This window comes from Columba livia, chromosome 5, assembly GCF_036013475.1.
Source record: "Columba livia isolate bColLiv1 breed racing homer chromosome 5, bColLiv1.pat.W.v2, whole genome shotgun sequence".
NCBI lineage: Eukaryota > Metazoa > Chordata > Aves > Columbiformes > Columbidae > Columba > Columba livia.
In genome coordinates this window covers 8946659-8973260 of record NC_088606.1, presented here as the reverse complement: position 1 = coordinate 8973260, position 26602 = coordinate 8946659, and the positions used below count along the sequence as shown (strand labels likewise).

Here is a 26602-nt window from a genome sequence, read left to right as displayed (position 1 = left end):
TAAACCTTGTACTTTATCTGGAGTAATGGAGTCCACAAGTGTCTCTATCGAGGGAAAGTTTTGATCTCCATTCAACTGGGAGAAATGCAATGTGCATTGCAAGATTGGAAAAATGCTTTTCTTCTACTTTTCTTGCAGTATCTCGCATCATAGCTGTATTTTTGATGATCCTTCCTTGGTCCATTTTCTGCCCAATACCATGCACAACAAACACAATGTGACTAATTTGTGGTGGCTTGTCTTCTAACGTAGCTTCTTCTACATATCCTCTATGTAGCCTTGTCCCACTACTTGAAGCTTTGGAAAACCCCTACTTTCGTGTAACAGTTCTTGCAATTTCAGCTGTCGTTGCATCACTGTAAAGATAAACTTCATCCGCACTGTGCCAGTCCACATGATTGTGACTCAGCTTTAGACTATGAATAGCCTCCTTCCCATCAACAGGTTTTGATACTTCCATATCAAAGCTCTCTTGTGGCTGCTGGCCTTTGAAGCGATGTGGGGGACTACAGTGGGTCTGTGGATTCCCTGATGGAGGGTATGGGAACAGAGATTAGCCTTGAAGATATTAAGGTCTACCCATGGCGGAGGTGGGAGCTGGTGTGGTTCCAGCAGCTGCAGGGCAGGCACCCGCAGGTCCTGGGCGCAGCTTCGCAGTAAACAGGAACTGGATTCAGGGATGCAGGGTCTGGAACCAGGCCTTGGATCGCAGAGTCAACAGGCAGGGTCCTCTTCAGATGTCGGCCATGGTCGAAGAGAGTGAGACCCTCGTGATTTCCCACTTTTATAGGGTTGTCATGGAGGCACCCCGAAGTTAGTTTAGGTGGACAACAGGGCTCAAAACTAACTTTTATTCAGTAAAGAAAGTGCAGCAGATTAACTGGTGGAAAATGGGGTTTTAGCTCTCCATAGTGACTTAAATACAGGTTCACGTATCAGTCGAGGTAATTATTGATGTGTAGCAACTAATAACACTGGAGATCCACAGTGTGCATACACGTGGCTCACCAAAAACAGTGCCAGAGCCATCCCTGAGATCAGGAAAAGTATACACTTGCCTGAATCTGGCAAGGGGTTATTAAAGAAAATACACGTGCTTATATTGAAGCACGGAGTAAGCACTTGCTCTCCTGTGAGGAACTATTTCAGAAAATACACGTGCTTATGGTGAAGCACAGAGTAAGCAGTTGCAATCCTGCGAGGAATTAAAGAAAATACACGTGCTTATATAGAAGCACGGAGTAAGCACTTACCTACACGTGGAGATGAGGCAAGTGGCGTCCCTGTCCTGGGAGGGCTCTTGGCAGCAGCGTCTGGCTTGTGCTCCAAGAGGTCCACGCAACAGGCGGAGCCTCGACAAGAATCCCATTTTATGTAGCCTGATCAGATCTGACTGTAGGCATTCCAGAAGCTTCTCTGCACCCCTACTCTGGCTTAACAACCCTGGCCAGTGGGCTCTGGGATCAAACAAAAGAAGCTGTTAACCTCAAGCAGGAGAAGGAGGGGGAGATGTGTCGGCACCTTCCATATCGAAGGAAGGGGGGGGGGGAGAAAGGGGGTTGCATCTGCCACAAGGGTGTATGAGGTGGATGGGATGGAATACTTGGTCAGTTTTAGTCACCTGTTCTGTCTACTCCTCCTTGCAAATACACCCCTCTCACTTACAGGACTTTTATCAGAATCCTTGATTGCTATAGTAATAAATCTAAACATGGGCTGCTTCTGCATTACATTGGTCATCTTACCAGCTTCGGATCGCAGTGTCTCGAAAAACATGCAGCTAAATTCAGAAAAGTACAGTTACTTAGAAGGTACTTACAGGAACTTAGCTGAAAGGAAAATTCACTAAAAGAGAACTGGTCTTGTTTTTAACAAAACCAGGACACTGCAGGGTAAGGCTCTTTGTTTAACAGGCTTCTCTTTCCTTCAAAGCAGTGTTTGCTCTGTCTTACTTTGTGAGTAACTTTTATTACGAGCGAAATACCCAACCAATTTTTTTGTTGTTGTTGTTTTAAAGAAATCCCCTTGAGCTTGAAGTTTCTGTCGGCAACGGTCCTTCCCTTCCCCTTGAACCCAGGCAGACACACGCTCCTTGGGCATGCACTCGGCAGAGGCTCAGGTTCCATCCTCATTAGCGGTTTGTTTTATTGCTGTTTGCTTTGGGACACGATGGAGGCCGTTTCCCGTGCAGGCCTGGCGCTGTTGCCCATCTCCTGCCCACAGGAGCCAGCGCAGCTGCTGGGCTGTGGGTGTGTGGGGAGCGGGGACAGCCCTTCGCCACCCGCCCCGGCCCATCTGTTCAGGCAGCAGCCCCACTGTTTACCATGGGTGGACACCCAGGAATGTCCCTTGCTGTACTTCCCTCTTCCTGCTGGGGCTTAGCAAAGTGCCCGAGCTGCAGGGTTTGTTCATGCACAGTTAGGCAGCACATTCTCCACAGCGATCTTTGTGCATGCCAGCATGTGCTTTTAAATTCAGTCAATCCTTACCAGGCTCACTTTGCTCTGTGACATGCCATTGCTCATGGGCAAAAATCATCCAGACCTGAGCCTTCCTTATCTCCAGGGGGGTCCTGAATATATTGCAGAGTATCATTGCTTTCTTATTTGAGTATTGCCGTTACTAAGATACTGTGAATACAAAAGCCTCAGCATCTAGAGGCACGCTGACTTGCAATTCCCAGCTTTCATTTTTAAGAAATTGTTTCTAACCCTCATGGTTACAAGAAAAAAAAAAAAAACAACAACAGGAAATGTAAATGACGGCAAACCTAAGATTTGTGAGCTGTGAAGCCCAGGTCCTGTGCCAAGGTGATGCTACATATTTGGTAGAGAGGCTTTGATGCTGGGATGACAGCCAACCTGAATGCCCAGCTCCAGACAGAAGGAGGCTGAAGCCAATGGGCACCAGCTGACCCAGGATCTACCTGTGTCCCTGGTTCAGCCCCATCCAGCAGCAGACAGCTGGGACACCAGCAGAGCAGTTTCCTTCTGCCTGGAAATTGCTCCCAGAACTTTCCTCCTAAGCTCCCAAGGCCACGTGCAGTTTTTGTTAAGGCCACATAAGGATACCAGGAAGGTTGGACACCTTTGCTGTATAGGCGAAAGATGGATGAAAATGTCCAACACCCAGTATATTTTGTAATCTCATGATGGGAATTCTTAGGGTTTTCAGCATGAAAGCTTGTTCTCTTCATGTGGGCCATCCTTGCATTGCCACAGAGACGTTAGTTTTGAGTGCCTTTCTGGGGATCAGATGCAGGTTCTTTCCGTAGTGAAGTGGCTGTTGTGAAGTTTGCCTTCTAAAGTTTACCCCTTAGGCTCCTGCGGAAAAGCAAGCCTGAAGCTGCCAATATCTAGCTTTTAATTGTTATTTAGTTCTGGGGCATAACCACCCTGGTTACATTCATGAAAGTCAGAAATCGTGCTTATGCAATTCTGGCATTGTAAATAGAGCCCTAGAGAAATTTGTTTTTACTTTAGTAGTAACTTTCTTGAGACATTACTTCTTTTTGTTTTAAATAATTCACATTTCTATTACAAAATATAAAATTAGAGGTCTGCACTGCAGTACATAACATTATGTTCCACCAATTTTATTCATCAGTTGGTTCAGAGCTGCTTTAATCACATGAATAGCCTCAGTCTGAAGAACTCGGCGTAATTATTCGTGTATGGGTTTGCAGAATTTGGTTTGTAGGGACTGACAGCATGAGCAAGATGGGAGTGGTGTGTGGTATTGCTGATGTGCACCGCTCCAAGTTAGAGTTTTCCTTAGATGTTTTCATTAACTCCTCCTTCTTTTCAGAAAATCAAAGCGTGTCTCTTTTAATGAGAAAGGACCATCTTGGTCTTTACTTTGCACAGCCAAATACTGTCTTGTGGCTGTAGTGGAAAACTCACCTGTGTCCAGTAGAATAGTGTGATTTCCAAGAAGAGCTGAAATTTGTATCTGTCTGCCTTGTGAAATGAAGGACCGATACACAGCTCTCTTTTAGGTGCATATAATCATTAAAATCTTTGAACTAAATACTGTAAGAAAAAAATAATTGAAATATATTCAGTATAGATATGTATATCATGACATGTAAAATCAATCTCTAAAACAGTGGAGCAAAAAAGCTCTTCAACATAAATATGCAACTAATATGTCAATTAGACAGTTCATAAGATATTCATAATATAACATGACAAGTTGCAATATGGTATAAAGTAGAGAGACGGAGGTGAGAACTTGGAAAGTAAATTCTGATTTCTAGCTTTTCAGCTGGGGCAAGAACAAACGTATCGTCTGTGAACAAATAAGAAACAATATGCATGCAAAATTTAGATACTTTTAAATTATTTTAATTACCATCCAACAAATGTTGCCTACAGCTAACAGAGTGAAAATGATTAGAGTGAAGACTTTGATTTTTCAATAAGCTCCTCTCTAATGAGAGAAAAGAAATAAAATGATAACACCTTGTTGTTTGTATTACAGTACCATGTACAGCTACAATCTGGGTCTCATTATGCTAGAAGCTGTTCAAATACAGGTAGAAAAATGGTGTTTTTTTCCAAAAGAGCTGCAAACTAACTCATACAAAGGAACAAACAAGACTAATGTACAGTAATAAGGAACAGCTGAAGGAGAGTAAAGGAATAAGAAGAATCTGCTTTCATTTGCCCCATATGTATGCAATAAAGCTGCAAGGAGAAAATCATTTTGATTTCTCAGGGAACCTTGGTGTTCCAATAGTTTTAAATTGTCTGTAAAAAGAGCTGGAGCCTGAGTTGCTGGATGCTTGAATGTTGGCCACGGCTCTAGCCATGACAGGGATATCTCTGAGCTCGCCCGTCACCATGTCACTGTGCTGTGCCTGGTAGCCTGCCCTGACTGCAGCATTACAAGCCCAAGGGTCCTTAATCTTCAGGCACTTTGCCTAGCAAGTTTTGTTGAAGCTGTGGGAGCTGGAAGCCCCCGGTCCTCAGGATACTACCAGCTGGGCTGCTCAGAAGCCAGGGCTGGCATAGCTCCAGGGGAAGCTTGCCTGTTTTCCAAAGGAATTTAATTGAATACTTGTCCGTATGAAATGTTTCTGTTCGGTAAATTGAGACATTCCAAAGAAAAAAATAGTCAGGGGGCTTTTTCTCCACCAGATGTAGGGAGCAGGTACCTGGCTTCTATTTTGATTTATATTAATATAAATACATGTATATGTGGTTTATGAAATTGAAAGCTAAGGAGAGATAACTCGCCATTTTTCTGCCTCTTCTTCACTAGGCATACTATATTATTTTCATATTTATTTGTATTGCAGCAGTACTTAGGAATCCAGAACTTTCTTGTGCTCATTGGTATCAAAACACAGAGCAAAACAGGCTAAATGCTTTTGTGAGATTCTTGTGGTCAGAACTGGATTGGAGGAGAACTCTGAGGAAGGGCAGGGTAAGCTCTTACCAACTTAATACAAGGGGGTGTAACTTTTCATCAAAGAGCATGTGTGATTGAAGGACAGAATGGAGAACGGCGGCTGGGGGTGCTTTGGCTTTGAAGGACGTGGGCTGGAGATACAGGGCAGCAGGATCTCAGTATAGGAGAGCTGAAGTCAGGAAGCAGTATAGGAGTTGGAGTGATTGAGTTGAGGTGATTTAGCAAGTAACAGCAAGCAGCTGAGCTGATCTGTTTATGAGAGCTCACTGCAAAGTTAGAGTTTGGGTCTTTAGGAGGTTGGGTCTCCATGAGAATCGTGTGTCTGAAAAATAAATTCCTAGGCATCTTACACTGGACTCTCAAAACTGTTAGCCTTGACATTTCCTAACTTTTGAGTGCTTGACTTTGAAACTTTTGTCAATTTCTTTTAATAAAATGTACTGAATATTTAGACATTTTCAGTTATTGGTGATAGTTTAGGGAAAACAACAAAAAACACAAAAAACCCACAATCAAACGCAAAGATCAACCCTTTCCCCACTTTCCTATATGTGAACCATCTTGCTGGATTTATTATTTTGTACTGTGTTCTTGGAGGCTGCAGAAAAGGTTTCCAGAGCATTTTAATTGGAGATTTGGGCATTAGTATGCTCACAGTGAAACTGAGCCCCAGGATATCCACCCCTGATCTTTCTCAATCTCCTGGAGCAGCCTATCTTCACTTCACTTCTGCAATGCTCCCTCTCTTATTGCCTCTCCCTTGTCTGCAGGAACTTCATTAGAAAGCCTGTAGAATGGGAAAGACAGATGTACTTCATGTCTATAGGCATCAAGACCAAAGGAAAGACACTATTTGGCTGCGTGCTTGGCTACATGTGTAAGGATGTTGCACCTCAGCTGAACAAGACTGGCAAGGCGTGGGGCTTGAGGTGTGCAAGGGGTATCGCTGCTTTTAAATTGTTATGGAGCTATTCACTGCATTGCTGTTTTGCCGAGACTAGACCTGAGATTCTCATAACTAAGCAGGGTGTATGGAGAAAATGCTCTCCTACAGCAAGATCAGGAACTATATATTGCATTAACCATAGCGCTCTGCAATAACTACTACAGTTTTCTACTTGGTATTTTAAAGATATACAACCCATGTATACATCTGTATAGAGATTGTCATGATTTAGAGCCAGTCTTTGGCAAAAACAATAGAACAGACTTACAAACAGGTGGTTCTCATCACTGGATGCATAATACTGTATGTGTGCATTTTATCTTTTTGCCTAACTCCCTAATTCTCTAGAGAATGCAGTTCTTTCTGGACATAGATCTGGATGTGCTTCCTTCACTGAAGCATCCCGCTTAATTCCTGTTTAAATATCTCTAAGCAATCAGGTAAACCAATAGCACACAATCTGCCATTGCTAAGGACAGCATTGCTTTTTGTGTATGTAAGAAAGGAAGATATATTTAGAGTGAATGTGGATGTTCTGTTCTTCATTCATGTGTGACCAAATTCTAATCTCTCTCAGTCTGCTGTAAATCCAGAATAACCAACCGAAGTCAGTGCAGTTCCTGAGGATTTGTGCTACTGTAAATGAGAACGGAACTGAAAATTTTTTCTCCCTCTCTCTTGTAATAGTGAGAAGAAAAGCTGTAATATCAACCTGGCCTTACTTCTCTACTTTGCTCATATTGTCATAAAATGGACATCATTTAAACCTTCTTTATTTTTGTAATATTTGGAATATAACAGAAGGAGAGCCTTGGTGGTTTCTTATTTTACAGGAATATAAACATTAAAAGTAATTTTTCTTTTACACATGAGTTAGGAAGCATGATTTACTTGAAAGGGCTCTATTATATACTCAGTACTGTATTTGTTTATCTAATTGAATAGAAGAGCATTTACTGCAGTTTCAAAGTTAAGCCAATAAACATTTGTCTTTGTATTGTGGCAGCGATGTTTGACAATTGGATTGGGCAACACCCATTTTAACTTAGGTTTATTTTATAGTATTGATGAAGTAAAAATGCGAGTACATTTTCACTCCCTTGCTTACGCTGTTGCCACAAGTTTGGTATTTGGCAAAAGATGCCAAAAGCCTTACAAGTTGCCTGTGTTACTTGCATCGCAGCTCGCCTCACAGCTTTACCTTTTGCTTCACATATCCCTGGGTACATTCTATGTGCAAGAAGGCATGGAGAAATGAGCAGCAGGATTTTAAATGGACCTACATGTATAATTTCTGTTAAGAGGGAAGCAGTGGAAAACAGACTGAATCTTTTTCTCATGGGCCATGCTCACACCAAAACATCTGTCCATCCACTTTGCCTACTTCAAATCCAGGAACACCACATTTATAGGAGTGCTTAAAAAGTCTGTATTTTCACTGTCAGTTAGATGATGCTATTGGCATTCTTAGACATAAAAATATTTAAGATTGCTGTATGTTTTTTTAGACTCTATAAAAGGCATTCTGGATTGTGCTGCCTGTATCAAATAGCTCCTGGAACATCCCTCTTAATCAGTTCCTTTTGGGAGCAGGATCGTGGTGCTCGTTCTGAAGCTGCGCCAGTGCCTGCCATGCGTGGGGACTACAGATGAGAGCTTTGTTACAGGAGCATGAGATCAATTCACCATTCCGGACCATGTAGTAAGTGCATTCCTGACTGAACATTACATCGTTTTTGTTTTCCTGGGACAGGATTGCGCTTTGTCTCCTCACTGAAAGAGCTATGTTCATGAGCTGCAGGAAGTACTGCTAAACATCCATAACGTTACTTTAACAGCTGCTGGTAGATCTTTGAATGCCCAATGGTCAGGGGACAGTTTGCAAGAGATTTGGTGCCTCTTTGCTGTGATTGTTTTCTTCAGCATGCTTCAGGATCTAAACTACTGTAAAAAGAAAAGAAAAAAAAGGACAGTTAAGGTTGTGAAGAAAATTTTTAAAACATGTACCAGAAATAAATTAATTCTGTACTGTCTGCAAGCAGACAGATATTCTGAGAAGCAATATGAAGGCTGGTAGTATTTGAATTAAAGGAAAAAGAGCTGCAAAGCAGTCATGCAGCTTAGATATAGTCAATGCAGTATGGGGAATCTGCAAGTTTGTGTTGCTTTCCATCATTGATAAGTTTGTTTTTGCCAGTGGCTCAAGAGAAACCCAGTTTTCTCTCCTGTTGATTTGTGCTCCCTCTGTTTTGTACAGACAACTCCCTTTACTTCCTTTGGCAGTGCACACAGCTGACTCAGTAACAGAGCTAAACAGAAAAAAAGATTTCCAATCTGTAGAAATTGAATGTATGTTTCTCCACTTCTTTTCTGCGCTTCCCAAGCAGGGACAACAGACTGCTAAAAGAAAACTGTTTAAAAAATCTGGGTGGAAGAAAAACATTTTCTCACAACAAGAAAAAAAGAGAGAAGAACATGACTAAGGAGTGATGAGATGTTTGATTTGAACTGTTTTGATCTAAATGAAACTTGTGTTAGAGTTGATGAGCTTAGTGTACAGTGATGTCTTCAAGAATCTGTCCTTCTGGGTGCCAGTGGGTTACTCCTCTGCCCCAGCTTGGCTTCTCTTACACTTCTCTGTGGGTGATATTTAGCAGGATTTCACAGCATCACAGAATCACAGAATGTTAGGGATTGGAAGGGACCTCAAAAGATCATCCAGTCCAATTCCCCTGCTCCTCCAAGCTAAAGAGCCCCAGCTCCCTCAGCCTTTCCCCATAAGGGAGATGCTCCACTCCCTTAATCATCTTTGTTGCCCTACACTGGACTCTCTCCAGCAGTTCCCTGTCCTTCTGGAACTGAGGGGCCCAGAACTGGACGCAATATTCCAGATGCGGCCTCACCAGGGCAGAGTAGAGGGGAAGGAGAACTACTCTCGACCTACTGACCACCCCCCTTCTAATACACCCCAGAATGCCATTGGCCTTCCTGGCCACAAGGGCACAGTGCTGGCTCATGGTCATCCTGCTGTCCACCAGGACCCTCAGGTCCCTTTCCCCTACACTGTTCTCCAACAGGTCATTCCCCAACTTATACTGGAACCTGGAGTTGTTCTTGCCCAGATGTAAGACTCTACACTTTCCTTGTTATATTTCATTAAATTTTTCCCCGCCCATCTTTCCAGCCTGTCCAGGTCTCTGGATGGCAGCACAGCCTTCCTGCATGTCAGCCACTCCTCCCAGATTGGTGTCATCAGCAAACTTGCTAGTAGTACACTCTATTCCCTCATCCAAATAATTGATGAATATATTGAATAATACATGCCCCAGTACTGACCCCTGAGGCACTGCACTAGACACAGGCCTCCAGCTGGACTCCACCCCACTGACCACGACTCTCTGGCTTCTTTCCTTCAGCCAGTTCGCAGTCCATCTCACTACCCGATCATCCAGACCGCACTCCCTCAGTTTAGCTGCAAGGATTGTTCTCCAGAATAAATCATTGTTTGTGTCACCAGGAGTGCTGCATGTCCAGTTCCATTCCAGTTTATGGGACAAAATCTCTGCTGACAGAGTGTTGCTGGTTTGGTAGAGGAAAATTAATCTTACCTCCTCTTGGATATCACCTCCGAAATTATAAGAAAAAACCCAAGTTGGTTTACATTATTTGGAAGGAAAAGTACATATTAAATGACATCTTGTATCTTGAAACCAGCTGAATTCCCAATGACAGCAGTGAACAGGGGATGTGGTTTCAGGGAGCTGGATATCCCATGGGTCACAGAGGTGATGTGAGCCAAAAGCACTTGAAAGCACCTTCACTCTTCTTCCTTCCAACACAGGAAAACACCCATAACCGTAACAACCTTCTCGGAGTGTGAACTCTGCCAAATGAGTAGCACAGAGCTGGTAGCAACTGATGGCTAAAACAGGTGGAGAGCTGATGTCAGGATGGACAGTCCCCACAGAGGGGAACTACCCTAAGAGACAGCATGGGTAAAACAGAGGGCTCATCAAAGAAGTGCTCATCTGGTGGCTGCAGATGCTGCATGCAGCACCTTGCAGCACCTTGCAGCACACCTCAGTGCCTGGCAGCTCAAGGTTGTTGAGGCTCTTAGTAATACACATGCAAGACCATACATGGTACCGTTTGCTTTTATACTAGTAATTAGTGGGCTAGTAGAATAAACAAAGTTTTTATGAAAAAGAGGACTGATCTATTAATGGATGACTCTGGGACAAAGGTTGAATCCCATGCTATCACCGGTCAATATCCCCCTCAAGGTATACAGTTTCCAGTATATGTTTCGCCAGATAATACTACAAGATCCTTAAACAGACCATTTAATTTTGTGCATCAGCTACATTGCACAGGTAGCCTGGGCCTCAAAGACAGCTCCATGCTGTCAGTAATACCTCCTGTATTCTCCTCCAGTGCAGGTAGGCAAAAGAGCCTGTTTTTTTTCCCAACAGTGAGATGCTGTATTGCATTGCGATAGCAAGAATTAGCGGTACGAAGCCACAGTGAGGCAAGTTTAAATGAGAAATAAGTGTTTCTGACAGTGGAGGTCATTCACCACTAGAATATAAGTTTGAAGGGAAACCATCTCCTGGTAGCTGATAGTTAATACGATCTTTTTTTTAAAAAAATGACAGATTCCACCAAGTTTCAGTTGTTACAGGCTCTGTGACACAAGGCAGGTAGGAATTTATCTGGGGAGAAGTGTGTGACAGAGAACACTTTGGTTCCAGTCCACCATGCCCTCCTGTCTTGTCATCCCTGGTGTCTCGCTTGCATTCCCATTAGGGTCTCAGGAGGACAACCTGCAGTGCTGGCATCCTTTGAACTGGCAGCTTGGTGACAACAGGGCTGCTCCCTTGGTATGTGAGGTGATGTGGGGGAAAGAGGACTTAGATTTCATGTTTCTGCCTCTTTGCCCTTCCTCTTACCCCTTTCTCCCTTGGTTTTGGGGAGTTAAATGCTGCTTGGAGAAAATGGTAGGAGATTTGACGTTAAAGGAGATGAATCCCAGAACAGCAGTCTTCAGGCTGTTATTTCTACCTGGTCACAGATAATAAAATAAGTCTCTGCTCTAATCAGGTGCTACATCCAGACAGGACAAGATGCCTGAAGCCCTCAAGTGTTGTTAGTATCTGCTGTCAGCCAACAACATAAAAATTGTAGTACTTGAGCCCCAAAGTCCTGGAGGTTGGCCATGATGTAATGAGGATTCAAAATAAATAAGCATTTCAGTTTCCTTGCACCGTGAGTCTTTAAGGCTTTTGTGTTTTTCTGCACAAACTTGGAGGCTTGAAATGAATTATTTAGGGGAATGATGAGCCTTTCTTATGGTTATGATTTCTTGTCTTGATATACTTTGACGTCTAGTACTGTAAGATAAAGAAACGTATCAGAAGACTTGTAATAAAATCCTTAAAACTGGCAACGGTGGATGCTGTCGTACCACAGAATGGGACTGTTGTGAGACTGAGGGTGAAGTCTTGACTTCAGTTGCAGTAGTAATTTTAACAAGCGCCTACATGTGTTTAATAAAACCAGATTTCCACCTTTCCAACTGCAGTTTTAGTCATAGCGGCATATTTTGCAGTTCCCACTCAAGCCAAGCTGTGTGTGACAGCAATGGCAATGTTGTTGTAGCAGGCAGAGTCACATCAAACACCGTCACAATCGATCTCACGCTTCTCGGCCGGCAAACTGAGCAAGAAAGTGTTAAATCTCCTCCAGCAACTCTGTAAGGCAAGATACTCTAGTCATCTTTACCTCCTAAATCACTTGCAAACCAAGTAGTAAATCCTCCAAATTAGGTCATCTGTTTGCTTCATTCTGAAAGATTTTTATTAAAATGAAAAGTGTTGTCTGTTTTTTCTCCCAGACAGAAAACAAACATTGGCATCTAGAGTGGTGGAAGACGAATACTTGGTTCTGGGCAACTTGATTAAAGTGTATTCCTTGTAATGAGCGGTGCCTCCCTTATCCTGCCATTGTGTTCAGACAAAAAAAAAAAAAAAAAGGGAAAAAAAAGAAAAAAAAGGAGGGCCTGCCCTTTCCCATTGTATAGTCACATTTTCCAAGTTCAGCCAAAATGGGTTTTATAAAAAGCTTTAAAAAAAAAAAAATGAACTTTGTCTTTTAGAAAACTACTGAGGCAACTCTTAAGTGAAAGCAATCTTGTGCGTTTTCTGTATTGGAAAACTGTTGAAGTTGATGCTCTGTCTAACCTGCCAGAGAAGGAAGATAATACCGACAAAAATGGTCATGGGATAAATGTTATCTGAGCTTTGCTTAAAGGTTTGCTACTAAAACTGACGCTAAATTTTACTTAAAACACTGGGGAAGGTGGCAGAGGAATAAGTGATTAGCAGCAGAAGACAATATGTTTGTACTGTTACATTTTTATCACCAATACCACCATCTACATTTATCTAGCAGTGCATATCAAACTAGCAATCAATCCACTAATGTATTAACAGACATTATTAGTTGAAATAGTCCAGTTCAGCCAGCTTTGATGGGAGAATCCCAGAGTCTCTGCATCATGTTTGCCATTACTCAGAGACAGTTGCTTGTAGGCATTCACCTGTGTGCAAATGGGGCATGAAAAATTGAAATGGTGCATCGTATGCTTACATTTTGGAAACATTTGAAAGAAGCTGTAGTTAGTAGACAGATACAGGTATCCCTCCCCGCAAAAAAAGAGAAACCAAAGAAAACCTGTGTCTTAGACTAAGATATGTCCTCAGTTCTGTTTTGTGGCCCTTCTGTTTGTTTTAAAGACTCAGCATAGATTTTCCTTGGTGTCTTTATATGCTGAGTTTTACTGTAGTGGTTGCACCACCACTAGGCTTGGTAAACAAGGATGTGCCCAGGGAAAAACAGACATGGTTTAGAAGATCTGTGTTGCCAGCCAAAATCTGGTTAGGTTAGTGTGGGCTTCCAGCAGCCAAAATAAAATATTTGTGCAGGGCCAAGAATTTTGAGATAGAGAAGGCTGGAGGAATTCTAAATATGCTACAGAAGTGGAAGCAACAGAACTTGGCAAAATCCTTGATCTAGTTAGAGAAACAAAACGTCTCGCTGGCCAAACAACAGGGTGGTGTTGAAAGAGAGAGTGAAATGGCAAAACCCTTGGGCAGAGACAACAGAGGATATCCAGGAAGGGGTGTTTGAGACCTGGGTCTGGATGGAGATTAAAAGTTAGCTCTGATGAAATACCCATTCACTCAGATTTTTGGTTCAGTGTAAATATAAATTCCTGACCTAAAATTCCTCTTTAGTATGATCAAGGGATTTCTACTGACCAAAAATTCCTGAGGTATCTGACAAAAACACGACATTCTTGAGATATACAGAGATAAATATAACATGTATACCTCAATCCATACTTACATATATGTGTATTAAATAGAGATGGTTTTGACATAGTAGTTTAAATAACAGAGACAAATATTTTATACTAGAATAGTGTTAAACAATTACAGTGAAGAATCTAATTTACTTGTGCTTAAATTTAGTTCTGTATTGACACATTTGGTTTAAGTTTTCTTCTTTTCCTTTGTTGTTTTAGGGATAATTGCATTCACTGTAGCTGCTTCACTAATAGGAAGAAATTTATCTGTGGAACCTGCACCAGAGAAGCCTAACATATAGATGCTTGTGCCTGACTGGCAAGAGAATTACCAAAGTGATGTGGGTATTTTTGTAGTCCCCAATTGTACACCAATGTGTATTGATTGAGAGGAAAACAGTGCACATACCAATTTCGCAGCACAAAAGAGAGATGCACTCAGCCAACATGGCATTTTTGCTGTATGATTTTCTTTGTTTTTAGCACCAAGTTCAATATAAAGGGCAGATACTTTCAGTTAATTAAGAGTACACATTTTATCCCGAAACACATCAATAGATAGGCGTGTAAAAGGTAGAGATTTTATCTCACTCAAAGAGAACATGGGTTTGGTTGACTCTTACTCTTTGAATTTGTGTTTGTGGCTTATTACCATTGTAATCAACAAAATATAAATCTCCTTCTAAGCACTTGCTTGAACCTGACAGCTCTGAGGGAGTATTTTACAGCAGGACCCTTCCATCCGAGTCCCTGGGCTGCTCAGGGTCTTTCTTCTTCTTGCCTTTGAGTAATCAGAGCTTGCAGATCTAGCACTGGGGTGCATCAGCGAAAAATAACCCCACATTGTCGCTCTGCTGGTGTCTGGCACCCAGAGCCTGGGCTGCTGCAGCAGAAGATGCACGTGCCCTGCAGGGCCTGGAGCCCGCGAAGGGCGGAGATACAGCTCATGCCAAAATATGCAAAGAATTGAAATTAAGATGCTTCTAACCCTATACAACATACATTAAAAAAAAAAAAAAAAAAGCCTAGATCTCTCATCAAAGTAAAATATAATTAGACATATTATTGCATGCCTTCTTAATTGGAACAGCTTGTGACAGAGAAGTATTTGGGAGGATTTCAACCTGACAACAAAGCGCAAGCGTTGTGTGTGCTCCGCTGGGGTGGAAATGCTGCCCAGCAAAGCCCTGTGCATGCGGAGCAGCTGAACGGCCAAGGGTCAGCGGGACTTGCCCCGGTGCACAAAGTCATACGTGTGCAGAAAAGCTCAGAGCTTTTGCTGTAGTCGTGGTAAGACACTGTTAAAATTCCTCTAGGATCCTAAGTGAGGTTAGGGCACTTCCTTGTGAGCTGTTGTGAGCAGGTAAAGTCATGTAGGTGAAATATTTTCTCCAGACGTACAAAGGTGTGATCAAATCTTATCTCCAGGATTATAAAGGAGTGATCAGAATTTTGCCTCGTCTTTCAGTTATTGTCCCAAACTCAAAGCCAGTGTTGTCAATAAAAGAACAAGCATGCAGTCAGTCTAGAAAACTTTATTGCTGTGATACCCAGCCATGAGAGTGAGACACTAGCAACTCCGTGGGAGGAATTTCCACAGACAGAGCAGTAGAGAAAGAGCAGCAACGTGGGCAGGATTCAGGCACAGTCAGAGGGGGATTGACACCGACGGGTAGGAGATGTCTTCATTTTTCTGGTGCGACGGCTCTGCACTGCTGTGGCCAGAGGAATAATACCCTGGGGGGCTACTTACCCAGACAGTCTGGCTACGGGCCAGGTGTTAATTTCTCTGGGTTCCTGTGTGGGAGCAGGGAAAGTGAAGAAAAGTGTTAAAAATGAAAATATGAATGATGAAGGTGTTAACGTTGCCTGCCATAGGGTTTCTTCTTAGGCAGTACACTGCTTGCACAGCCCCAGAGTAAATGTAGAAACAAGTTTGTTATATTTTTACTACTACGAATTTTCATATGCTTAATAAGAATATTTTTTTTTTTTTTCTCCCACACTTTCTTGGTGGAATGGGGGTGTACCTGGAAAGATCTATTTTAACACCGTACATTGAGAAGAGCTGTTGCCTGACATTCAATAGTTAAGTTATGAATTATCAGACACGGGAATAATAAAAACTTACTTGCTTTTATATTGTAGCTAAAAAATTATTAAAGTATAGAATTGCATGTGCCGACATTAGACCTCCACCTACAGAGAGATTTAAAACTGTCTGGGGAAAAAGGAAAGTTGAAAGATAGCTTAAATATAATAATTCAGAAATTGAGCTGCTTTGTTATATCAAAGATGGTCAGAGTAAAAGGGATATTTCATACCCTATGTGTTATACTGGATCTAAGAACCTTATCCCAAGACATTTCCTCTTGCATATAACCAAGAAGCTGAAAATTGCTAAGAAGAGGTAGCATATCAGAGAGGTGCATTTCCATATTTTCTGTTGAACTGAACTCAGTGAATTTACAACCTTGAGGATTCCCTCTTCCCTCTCGGTACCACCTTGAGGATTCCTTTACCCTCTCGGTACCTCTGCGCTGCTCGGGGTGACCCCTTCTGCTTGTTCGCTGCAAACAGAAAAGACCAGAGTACTCAGTAATAGAGTTGGCAGGGGTTAAAAGCTTTCTTCTTTTAATTGTATGCATATTGTCATCACCCAGGTACATGAAATTACCCTGTGGAATTGCAAATATGAACTTTTTACCGTCTTATCTAATTGTTAAAGAATACAGAGACATGTTGAGTTGGGTTTCTAGCCCCTGCCATGTAAGCTGCTGCAGCGAAGGCACACCCTTACACCCACACACCATCCTGATTCAAGTCAGTAGGAAGCCTCTATTTTTGCATAATCAGTTCATAACCAGCATAGAAGGCTTAAGGAAATGTATTAGCTGAAGCTTGCAGGATTACATCTGCCCAACCAGGCTTATTAGTTCTTTTGTAGCGACGGCTTTGCTAGTGCAAAGTCAATATTTGATCTTGCAGGGGTTATATTAGATAATTTTGATTCTCTGTCCAATTACAGACCCTTATCATTTTGTCAAACATTCTTCAATAAAAGGAAAGACTTTTATGATAAAAAAATGCAATAGCGTTCATTGGAAATGACCCTGGAGATCAGACAGAACATTAGATCAAGGACAGTGAATTGGGTTTCAGTAGGGCCACATTCATTACCATAGACATGTTGATCCTGATGAGAAATTGCAATTTGACTGATGTTAGTATTGCTATCCTCTGAAAACTGAAGACCTAGAAAACACAGAATGTCATCTCTGAGATCTGAGATGTACCAAGAAGACTTTAAGGCTCAGCTTTCTGGAGTCAGTTTTCATTTACACAGGAATCAAGATTTCCATATTTCCAATGCCCTGCTATTCTCCTACTGTATTCTTTACCAGATGTTCATTGCTGAAGCACACGCTTCAGAAAACATGTGATTTTTAGGGTTCAGTAGGTTTTTTGTAACTTGCTGTTTTGATACACATTGCCCTTCTCAATATCAATATTTAAACACCGCGAGTCTGGCTGCCGGTGGACAAGAAGCTCATTTTGTCCTTCCAATCACTTGCCATTTGAAGAGGTCACAGACTGCTGCAGGACAAGCTCCTGAGGCACTCACCTTCCCCATATGGACAAGGAGACGTTCCAACCATGTAGAGTGATCCCCATGCTGTTTCCTGGAGGGATCATTTGTGTCCTGATCGTCTGCAAAACACACTGAGATCCACTGAAGCCACTTCAGTTGATTAAAAAAAGGTGTTAAACTCTCAGATTCTTCTATCTGAAGGTTTGTTTCCTGGACAATTTTGAATTTTCATTCCTCCATTGGATGGAGAGTGCTCCCAGAGACAACAACCTGGCATGTTGAGAGAGGGTTTGCCTCTTGGAAGTGAAGGTGCGTTCTCCAGCATCTCAGTCCCTTTGGGGCATTACTCCTTGGGGGCCTTGAGGGATTGATTTAGTGTATTACTTAACCCTGAGTTAGTCTTAACAACAATCAAAGTAGAAACATGAAAGCTTGATGTAATAGGGGATGTAATAGAAGTGTATAACTCATGGATTATGTGTAAATGGGGAAAAAAGTGACAGCTCCACAAAGAAGCAGGGCAAAGGAGATCTCCATGTCATGACCAGCTTCATCTACACTGACAAATGTTATCTGGCTATAGGGATATGTCCATATGGAAATGGGCACTCTCAGGCAGAGCTGTAAAAGAGAGGTGCCCAGTCAGATATGTGGAGAACGGGACATCACATACGTTCGGGTTCCTCTGAAAATGGGTAACATGAGGTATTTACAGTTCATATCAGAGGCTGGGGTTTTACCAGAGCATGATGGAAATGGACGTGTTTTAAATGGTCAAATCCCCTATGCCACACGCAAAGAAATAATGCTTTCAAATTAAAATAGCAAATAATATCTTGGAACTTAGATCACAGTATCACAGTATCACAGTATGTTTGGGATTGGAAGGGACCTCAAAAGATCATCTAGTCCAATCCCCCTGCTGGATCTACATAAATAAGTCCTCTAGCTAATAGTAAATGACTATTTATAATTGCCTGTTGGGATGCCTGACATCAGATGGTACTAGTAACATGAGAACGGTATCTGACAGGTTGGGAAAAACACATGGCAGGAGATGGAAATATTGATTTGTAGGCAAAATTTGGAAGGAGGGGGAGGGAGAGGATGGCCAAGAATGTGCTTTACTTTTTAAGAAAGTGACATTCCTACCACCAAAACAAAAACCTGAGAAAGAAAGCACATTCCAATATGATATAATCACATTCCTTCTATATGGACAAACATGCGGCACTGTAACTGCTGTTTCCTGCGTTTGTGATTTCGCTCAACGAGTGTTTCAGCGAGAGATGTTTTCAAATAGGAAGAGAAATTCCGTTTCAGTGTCCTTAGGAGCCTCTTGGCAAAGTCAAACCTTCTCTCTGAGGCCAAGACTGGCTTAAATAACAATATCTGTGTTGGATAACACACCAGCTTGTACATTTATGATGTAGGTAGAAAATAGGTTTTCCTCTCTTCAGTGACACTTTATAGAGAATATCCGTATGTTCTGAGTACCAGTGCTGATTTCTGTCAGATGCTTTAGGCTGAACAATAGACCCAGCATGAGATTTTAGTTTGTTCTGTACTGAAACAGAGTCTGCAAAATGTCTTGGTTTCCAGGTTTGTAAGTGTCCTGTGAGGCTGAAGAGAATTTGTGTTAAGGTAACTCACTGAGCCCAGCAAACCACTGCAGTACCTGACCAGGGATGTGGTGATTCTCCATCATCAGGCAACTGGAGCAAGCCATAGTTTCTAGCCCACCAACAACCACAAATTGAGACCACGTCATTGTGCAGGAGCTTCTGCATTAGTTTCTCTACCTTGGGTTACACCAAAGGCCAGACTATCAGATCACGAGATCGTGACAGCCTCTCTGACTTTGAAACTCATGGACTGTGAATCCATGAGTCGCAATCATTGTCAGGATTTATAGTTCTGCTGCTAGAGAAGGCATTCAGGCCTGGGGAGCTGTGAATGCACGGGCTGCCGTGGCCAGAGTTCAGTATGGGGAGCTCTGCTGCGCTGGAGCTTTGCCTGTGCGGTACCGGTTCAGATATAGTGAAAGGGAAGAGGAGATGGATTCAGGTTCACGTGGAAGTGGCTGGCAGGCCAGCAAGCTTATGTTCCAACAGCAATGCAGGCAGAGTCTCACTGTGACTGCAGTGCAAGTGACTTGCTTTTTTTCTCCTTTCTGCTGAATTCCACTCTGGTATAACTCAGTGTTTTTTCCACAATGTTGGTGCTGTTGTGCCTGGAGGGAGAACAAATTCACGCCTGATGAATTAAGGAAAGAGAAGCCCGATATTCCTGTGTTTTTCAGAATATAGACTGCAAAAACATGAGTCTGTGTATGTTGTTGACAGAGTGTACTATTCTGAATCCTGTTATTGTGAATAACACAGTGTGTTATTCAGAAACCTTGAATTTTTATCATCTACTAAGTGATGAACTCCTGCGAGATTTCCTTAATTATTTCCCCATATCCCTGCCTTCTATCACTAGCATCCTAAAATCAGCATTCAGGCACTGCCACTAACCTCCTGTGTGATTTCTGACAATCTAATTCTTTCAATTTCTGTTATCCTTGCCATACCATGTCTCTATCACTGATTTCAAATACAAGTCTGGAGAAGCAGGGTCTGCTTGTGTAAGTAAGAAGAGATCATGTTCTCAGTCAGGGTTACAGTGAAAAGAAGAATAAGAAATAATAGTAAAAAAAGACATTGATCTAGTCCTTGCCTCAGGCTGATAACTTGATCCTCATACCAAAGAGGTCCATTTTGCACAAGTTATGCAAAATTAAGGCATGTTTACCCACACCAGGGTCATTTTAAAATTTCACTTGCTTTCAAGTGAACTTTTTGGGTGAGGAACCGCCCACCACAGCAGGAGCCTGATGGTTGAGCAGAGAGAATTGCCATGACAAAACTGTGTCCCTCGTAGCCTTTTCCAAACCATTCCCCTGCTGATTGCAATTTAACTCCACATCCTATTCTGTTTTTATTCAGTGTGTGATCCTCCTCCGCCCTGATGTCCCCAGACTGACAGCTGTTTCTTCTGTCCTTGAAGCACCAAGGGAAACGTATGACTGGCTTGTAACTCCTCCTTTCCTCAAAGCAAATGGCAAGGTTATATGGCACTTGCATCTTTCCTTTGTTATCCTTTTGTTTGAAGATATAGGACTTGCACCTGACTGAATGTGCAGAAGTGTTCAGTTAACCGAAGACATTTTATTTTAGCAGCTGTTTAATGAAGAGGAAACCAATAGACAGTTTTCTCTTCCTGCAGGCGAAGAAAGCATTGACAAATGCTGTATTTAGTTGTGAACTAGGAAACCTGGAAAAGGATTTCATCCAACTTATCAGGAAAATAATCCCCCTTAATTTCTAATAGCGTAAACTTTGAGGAATGTGAGCAGCTCACGCTGCACTGGAAACTGTTGTTCCTAAAAGCATTTGTGTTTAAAAGTGGAAAAAAAAAAAAAAAAAAAAGGTAAAAAAAGACATTTTAGGCAAGCAAGTCTTCTACTAGGTCATATTAATAATTTGGGATACACTTGCTGAGATAGGAAGGCAAGGCAGTATTTTTCTCTTGTTCCGCTCAGTGCTGACCCTGGGGCAGTGATGGCTGAACAGGACTGTGCATGAGGGATGGCCTGTTCAATGGAGCTCCATCTCCAGGACTGTTTATTGCTGCTGATGATTCATAAGGCACTTGAGAAGACAACTGGTTCTTCATATCCCAAAATAAGTTTCCAAGGCTGGATAGTATAGCTGTGGACTGAGCTAATTAAAGGTAATTTTCTGTCTGTGACAGGAAAAAGCTGATAACATCAGACCCTAATGGAGAGAAATGAGAGAATTTCCCTGAGCTACGTGCTTTGCTACTGAGAAAGCAGAGCTTGGCAGGTGGAGGAAGATGGAACTGATTTCCAGTTTAGCCTTCTATTAATGTTTTCTGATTTTAAATTTAGTGGAATAGTTCACTTTTCTGTGATCCTTGTGGACTGCTAAAAGGAATTCTGTGAAAAAAAATCTACATATACACGTCAGAAGTCTCTCCTATCCAAAAGAACATGAGAGTCCCAGTATGAATTCCACAGTAACTGCCCTTCCTACAAAACGAGGCTCAACATCCTCACTCCGTCAAAACTGAACACTGTGGCTTAGATCCAGGTCTGGCTGGGTCTGGCTTTTCAGGTACAGATGGGTAAGAGAGAACAGAAGACACAAGTTGTTCTTCCTCTCTGAAGCTGGCTGAGCAATTAGACTCTTGGCAGAGAAAGGGCGAGAGATGCAGCATGAGTCCTTTCCTCCCTGCTCTGCGTGGGCTTGAGCTATAGTCTGTAAGATTTTATCCACTTCGTTCTTACGGCACATGGGGAGTGCTCTGGCATCAGGCCATCGAGGCATATTGATAGCATCCCATGACATCTCTTTAGAGAAATGAAGGAAAGTAGAATACATGTCCTCCTGCCCTGGGCACTAGGGACCATCTGAGAGATGGATGCTGATTCATTCCACTCAAAAAAAGGTACACAGAGCGCACAGCATGAATTGCCTTCTGCCTCTTTTTATTGATTATAATTTAAAGTATATCACGTAGACAGCTGGCTTGAACTCGGCAAATGGAGATTTAGGCAGATAAAGTTGAGCAAAAAGCATTCAGGTCAAAGAATCAAGATGGGGACAAGAGGTGATTCTTCTTGGGGCACATTTCATCCGATGCCTGATACAGTGTCAGTGGCTCAGGTTTAATCCTTGGGAGCATCCCACACTGCCAGCCTCTATAAAGGTTGAGGGGCCATTGAGCAAAGACTTAATACATGCTGATGAGTTAATTTGGGGTTTGGTTATACTGACATGAATCTAGAGCAGCTCTTCCAAAGCCAACAGTTGCCCAGTCTATGCTGCTGACACACAGAAACTAGTGATTGAAACACCGTGAATGTGGGAGCTTCAATTAGCAGTTCCAAAAATGATGAAATCCCGTGAGGTAGTGTGTTAGCTGAATGCAAGCAGAAGGAAAGCCAAAATATAAGTATGATTCTGTAACAAATCAATGAGAAAAACAGACTGGGGAGGGAATTTTGCCCAGCAGGGTCTCCCCAGCAGGAAGGGAATCTTTATTTGGAGAAACACGACTTCATTGTGTCGATTGTAGCAGTTTTTCTTATCTTGTGCTCTCACATAAAAAGAAAAGAGGCGTCTGCAAGAAGTCCTAATGTGCTGGTGCTAATTTAGGTGTGACTGGGTGTAGAAGCACAATCATTTTAGAGCTGAGGTAAAGTACTGCTGGCAATGTAGCAGTGCATATCTCAGGGCCTCAGTCTGCTCAGACCGGCTTCCTGCCACTATCCGCCATTATGTATCAGCAGGAAATTACACTTTTATGAGTGATTTACCTTTAAACAAACACTACTACACAAACAATATGGTATTGAATTTGGTGGTTTGCCTTTTAAGTATTACAGTGAAAGACTGTAACAGCTGTCTAAGCTGATAACTACTACCTAGGATAAGAATATTGTTGACTGAGTTATTAGTCAATTGTTTAACTAAATCTAGCTGCATCTCTCTCTTTTAACTGTGTGACATTTACAGTTTCTTTAAACAATATAGTTCCTTGAAACATGCATATTAGTGGTTCCTTGGGTGGAAACTTTATGGATAAAGAATTGTTTTGGAGATCAGATCACACTTTTAATTTAAATTTTTGTTTTGTTTTTTTTTTTAATTTATTTTTCTTAGGTGATTCCTGGAGGGAGTAGTCTCCTAGAGGTCAATTTTCATGCAGCTTTCTAAGTTCAGCAGATGACCCAGAACCACAACTTGTGGCTAAAGGTGACTAAACTGCACAGCTGGATGAATTTTGGCAGAGAAGGATTGAGACAGCATAATGAATCTGCTGCACATCTACTGCTGTGACTTTTGTGAGAAGATTTATCTTAAGATGGAAGCTCGTTTTGCAAGGTGCTGAATGTCTGGAGCCTTCGAGGAGACTCATTGCAAAATCAGACACCGCATGTGTGGAGGAGGTTGACCTTGCAAAATTCTTATTCTGTTTTTGAACAATTAGGACTAACTTCAAGCCCAGTTGAGACTTCCAGACTTTGAGGCTCCAGAGTCTGGACTGGATCCAAGGCCCAGTGAAGTAAGCTGGAGATTTTCCATTGACTTCATGATGCTTTGGACCAGGCACTTTGAAAGGCTATTCCCATGAACTCAAATGCCTAAAGCCAAACACAGCTTTACACAATTGAAAATCACCTGCTTTGTATGTTTTCAAAGGCTGCTCCACCACTCAGCAGTAACAATATAGAATTGGGTTGAAAGGGTGCAAATAGATGTTGATGTGGATGGGGTCTTCAAAAAGCTCATGGCAATGCTCCAAAGCTGCAGCACTGAAAATAAGAATTTTTAATGCGGACTTTTTAAATGATCATTTCTGAATTAGATTTTAAGGGGAAAAAAAATACATTAATATTGCAGAACTAGATATCTCTTCTTGTTTCAACAATGCTCTCTGCACTCTTTGAAAAGAGAAATATCTTAATGCGTCTAGGCATTCCTTTTGTTGAGTCTGTTCTACTATAATTTTAAAGCCATTTTCTTGATATCAACTCTGGTGATACTCTGGAATAGATCTATACCAACAGCTCATTTTCATCAAATCATGCCTGGAATGGTTTTCCCATTGCATAAAAATTCAGTGCAATGCTTCAGAGACAAGCCATTCTCTGCAGGTTTACATCTGGCAATGGTCTAGTTCTAAATAGCCCGCCTCGTCCCTGAATTAATGTACAATCTACAAGTAAAGGCAATCTCATTTCTTTTGTCCCACCATTAGTTTTTTGAAAACACAGTTCCTCTTTGCTTATAGGTGCTCTTTGTAACAAAAACCCGAGCTTTTTATGTCAAGCTAATATCACTGTCTTTATATTTTTTTTCTTTCAAACAAGGTCAGTTTTGAAAATTCTTTGACATCTGTGCATAAAATATGTGGGTCCTGATGTGAATGGCCAAAAGCTCAGAGCAGTAGGCCCTTCTTTTTCATATTATGTGGATGAAAAGGAAGAAAAGAAAGCTTATGAAGGCTTTATATAACCTTATAAGCCTCCTGATCTACTTCTACTGCTTATTTCCTGCCCATGTCCAAGTTTTCAAAGGCTCCTTTCTTTGTTAGACGGCTAATTATTTTGGCTAGTAGGCCAAAGCATAGATGCATATTGGATTAACAATGCCCATTAACTCTCCCTCAGCAGGTGGAAGATTTGATTCTGATCTCCTTGATGCTGGTGTAAAGGAAGATTCACATCCTGGAACCAAATGGATATGACACGGTACAAAGGAGGATGAGATCAGAAGCAAGATCTATTACCGCTATGAGAAGCTCCCTGCTGATGTAGCCATCCTCAGAAAAAACATAGAGACTTAGAGTTGACTTTTCAGCTCCTCATGTATTTGGGGGCACAAGAGCTATTAGTCACAGAGAAAATAAATGCTCTCATTTCAAGCTGGTTCCCATTTTTGTTTTGTTTTGAGTCCATACCGAAGTGGGAAGAAGTGCAGGTGACAATGACTTTGAGGTGAAAATGGCAGAACAGTCTTGCGTACAATTAAAATGGGGCACTTCTGTGTAAAATAGGTTGTCAAAAGCACTGCCTCTTGATGCAGAACAATAAAATAATCTTTTCAAACAGCTTAATGGCCAGGATGAATGAAAGAATCTGTGTATGCTTTACAAATGGCCTGATTACTGCCAGCTCACATGCTTACTCCGCAGTTGTAGTACATTAGAATTTGAAGTAGGATGTTGTTAGCAACTCTTTGCGTGGGGTGGAATTTGAATCAAAAGCTATAAATGACCTGTGACAGCAAAAATGAAAGTGCAATTGCTTTCTCACATGACCTGTTTCTTTTAGTGTCATTAAGCTTAATCAATTATTAACCTTTGGTTTAACAGTGCTTGTTATTTCATAGCAAATCAAGTAGAAAAAAATGTTGTCTACCTGAATAATTTCCTAGAAAATGTCTCTGAGGTACATTAATAGTTTGAAAGGTGAGAGGCTAGCCTAAATTTGTGGAAGCAAAAAACATTTGAAGTGCAAAATCACTGAGTGCAGTTGAGGGAACAAGAAATATATGACTATCCATTTGACTTGTGCAAATCCTGTATTCAGATCCAGATTTTAGGAAGATCTGGTGTCTCCTTGCACAAACAGGACAGTGTTCATCTCACTAATAACACATGAGAAATAACAATGAATGATTTCACAGAGCCTTCATCTCATTTAGGTTGTTTTTGCATAACAACTTTCTGTAGTAAATATATACAAACAATGAGTCCTAATCCAAGATTGTCTGGATATGGTTGTGTTTTTTGATCTTCATTGAGATCAAATGAGTTACGTTACTTTACAATGAATTAAGTTCTAACTGGAATGAATTTCCTTTTGGCAACCAATTAGGATGTTTAAAGAATTTACTTTCATTTCTTGATCTCAAAAGTATTTGTGAACAGTTCACATGGACTATGTATTACTGTGCCTAACTGCTATCAGCCTGTATAATTATCTCATTTGCATATGCTAACAAGGTACATTATAGGTGTAGTGTTTTCACATGCCTTTTATCCAATTAGCTCATTGTACCCACCAGTCTTGTGTTCTCCCCCTCTGTCACCAAATTAATAAGAGTTGTGAATTGAAAATGGTTTCATTCATATGGTGTGTCTGTGCAGACAGACTTCACCCAGAAGAAATGTGGCTTCTGCTGTTCACAACCTTTATTTATTCATCACACATGCGGGGAGGGTCTGTAGGGCCCCCAGATAAGCTGGGGAGCTGGATGTGGTGGATACTGATCAAATTAAGAATTTCACAAAAATTTGTGTGCTAAAAAATCAGACTCCCAGAATGACTTCTCAGGAACCACCTTTCATCAGAGGGCACGTAGAATGATTAACCTTTACTTGCTTTCGTTCATTTTGTTTTCAAAAGGAAAAGTTGCACACAGTGAGGATCTCTTTCCTCTTTTATCCTATATCCAAGCGGTCTAATGCAAATTTGGGTTTTTTTAATTACTAGTTCAATCCCATTAAACTGGATTTTTTTTGGGTCATACAGCCATGCTCATTTGCCTTCATGTGCAAAATCATATGCAGCTACATTTATTTTAAAATAAGGATTTGCACATAGATTTGCACCAGGAGGATAAAACTTTTAAGAAGTAAAATTTCTTCCTAAAATATTGGCACAAAATATGTGTGATCCTGCACAAGAGTCATGGTGACATAATTT

At 41.5% G+C, this 26602-nt stretch overlaps 1 long non-coding RNA gene across 2 annotated transcripts in view; it reads left to right on the top strand.

The window, feature by feature from the left end:
• The window catches only part of LOC135579522 (uncharacterized), a 32354-nt gene extending 7354 nt beyond the window's left edge, over positions 1–25000 (top strand). The window contains exons 1-3 of one of the 2 annotated variants that reach the window (XR_010472725.1): positions 7944–8063; positions 23052–23454; positions 24563–25000. This is a non-coding gene — a long non-coding RNA (uncharacterized LOC135579522). Of the gene's footprint in view, positions 1–7943; positions 8064–23051; positions 23455–24562 lie in introns of those variants that run through there. The other variant, XR_010472724.1, reaches the window with a different exon arrangement.
• The last annotated feature ends 1602 nt before the right edge of the window (positions 25001–26602 follow it).